Genomic DNA, 2,737 nt, shown 5'->3' with positions numbered 1-2,737 from the left:
GTATGTATGTATGTATGTATGTATGTATGTATGTATGTATGTATGTATGTATGTATGTATGTATGTATGTATGTATGTATGTATGTATGTATGTATGTATGTATGTATGTATGTATGTATGTATGTATGTATGTATGTATGTATGTATGTATGTATGTATGTATGTATGTATGTATGTATGTATGTATGTATGTATGTATGTATGTATGTATGTATGTATGTATGTATGTATGTATGTATGTATGTATGTATGTATGTATGTATGTATGTATGTATGTATGTATGTATGTATGTATGTATGTATGTATGTATGTATGTATGTATGTATGTATGTATGTATGTATGTATGTATGTATGTATGTATGTATGTATGTATGTATGTGTTTTAATAAGAAAAATTTCTAATATGTTATAATGTATATTATAATAATGTGTCATTTTAATTTAAGAAAAAACAATTAACAATGGTTGGTGGCAGTTCCTGTCATGTAAATGTCAAAGCCATCCTCTTAATGTAAGTTTGTTAAATATTGTTCTTTAAAACCTTAGTTGTTAATACCTCGTTTAAAAGCTTAGCTATATAAAATTATTTCTTTGCCTTTAAAAAATTTACTGATGTCAACATTTTATCATATTTTTAAAAAAACAAAATGACGTGAAAAAACAGGTCATTTTTAGTTCAAATTATCCAAATGCAGTAAGAAATTTTATCTTAAAACAAAATTTATAAAGCAGGTATATGACCAATAAGTTGATGGCTTGTTACAACATGTAGGGTAAACACAAGAAAGGCTTTAAGAAAACAACCATTATAAGAGTAATTACGGGTACGTTATTTTCACATTTTTAATGTGTTTATTAACATAAATGGTCTATTTAGTTTTGAGAAAGTATTAACAGTTTAACAAAGTTTAAATATATTTTAAAGATATGCTCGGTCCTTTGAATATATTTGATGTCTTATATAATTAGGCAATTTAACTTGTTCTCATCTTAAAGAAAAGTCAAATTTCGTTTTAAATTGTACTTGTTTATAATCAGTTAGTATGTAATTGTTTTATATTTTAGATTATATGACGAAGTGCCCTATAAATGAAGTGCACCATTCAATTGGCAATGTTCTGAAACGTGCTCCTCACAGAAAAGATGGTGGTGGTCGTGGTGGTGGTAAAGCTGGTTTAGAGGAAGACTTTTTGCATAATAAATCTTTATGATCCCACATGAATTGTTTTATTTATTTTTATTTGTGTGAGTAACTTTACATTAGTCAAGAAAAAGAAAAATTAAAAAATCAAGTAAGGTTCTTTACCCAAAATATAATACAATACAAATATAATAAATAAAATATAACACAAGAATGATTTAATTTGACTTTGGTATTTTTGTTCCTAATATAATAGGCTCAAAATCTGTTTTTTTCGTATATAAGAAAACGTACAATGAACGATCTTATAGGACATATGTCCAAAAGATCGTAAATTGTATGTTCTAATTCGGAAGTCTTTTAGTAAATCCATTATGAACCAAAATCGGACATAAAATTTACGTACAATTTGGACCGAAATTGTAAGTGCAATTTAAATATAAATTGTACGTTCAAATTTGGACGTCATTCAGTATTTCCAATCTGAACCAAAACTTATCTAAAATTGTAGGTTCCGTTCGGACGTACAATGTATGTACAATGAACGTACCCGTGCCCGCTGGGATCTGCAAAAATTAGGCTGCGTCACTGAACTAAAATCTAAAAAAGTTTAATTATCACAATGAAATTAGGCTTTAAGGTAAGGTTTTTTTAAAAATTATATATTTCATGTAAATTTTTCATCACTTTTCAAAAAAAAATTGGTCAAAAAGAATTAAATTAACTTGTAGTTATATTTTAAAAGCTGTTGAGTCACTGAACCCATCAACGGGATAAATAAAATAGCGTGATAAGGAAGTCAAAATATCATCCAAATGTTCAGATTTCGTTGTAGGTTTTATTCGAAAAATTTTGCATTTTAGTATTGTGAAGGGCCATTAGTAAATATAAGTAAACTATTGGATTTATATGAACATTTTCTTATAAAGTTGTAAATTTTTAGGAAATGGAATCAAAATTAGAAATAAAAAAAAACATTATGCAAAATACCAAGCTAATACCAAGCTTTGTTCTCGGAATGCTGATAAAAAGAAAGAAATGTCTAGAGTAAGATCTAAGAGATATCGAGAAAAATTGAAAGCCGATCTTAATAAAAAAGTATCTTATGCTGCTAAAGCAAAATTAAGAGTTTTAAAAAGTCGCGCTCTAAAAAGAAAACTTTTAAATTAATTTCAAAGACCAAGCTCATCTTTTAAAAACGTTGAACAAAGAGGTAAAGCATTGAAAAAAAAATTTTAAAAGCACTACCAACTTCAAAGGAGAAAAATCTGAAATTCTTTCTATTCTTTCAAATAGCTCTGCTTGTAAAGATAATTCAGGTCTACCTCCAGCATGTTCAAAGCTGTATGGTCTTTCTGAAAGCGATGTTTTAGCAGTTGTAAACTTTTATAATGAAGATGAAGTTTCCCATATATCACCAAAAAAAAAGATGTCACTCGAATTCAATTATCTGACGGAAAAGCAAACAATATTCAGATACGTCATTTATATTATACGCTGAAAGAAGTTTTCGAGTTATTCGAGGAAAAGCATCAGCACATAAAAATTGGACTCAGCAAATTTTGCGACCTTCGTCCACGCAATGTGAAATAA

The 2,737-nt window shown here is 27.7% G+C and overlaps 1 pseudogene across 1 annotated transcript; it reads left to right on the top strand.

Moving 5' to 3' along the window:
• The first annotated feature begins 446 nt into the window (after positions 1-446).
• Positions 447-1,219, top strand: LOC149881173 (uncharacterized; annotated as a pseudogene). Its single transcript, XR_016445374.1, has 3 exons — positions 447-514; positions 736-827; positions 1,069-1,219. The product of XR_016445374.1 is annotated as an uncharacterized LOC149881173 (transcript).
• Positions 1,220-2,737: the final 1,518 nt, after the last annotated feature.

Source organism: Hydra viridissima, unplaced genomic scaffold, assembly GCF_058129835.1.
Source record: "Hydra viridissima isolate aposymbiotic clone 2 unplaced genomic scaffold, HvirCarnegie_v1 scaffold_12, whole genome shotgun sequence".
In the NCBI taxonomy this organism is placed as follows: Eukaryota; Metazoa; Cnidaria; class Hydrozoa; order Anthoathecata; family Hydridae; genus Hydra; species Hydra viridissima.
This window is presented reverse-complemented; position numbering and strand designations above follow the sequence as displayed.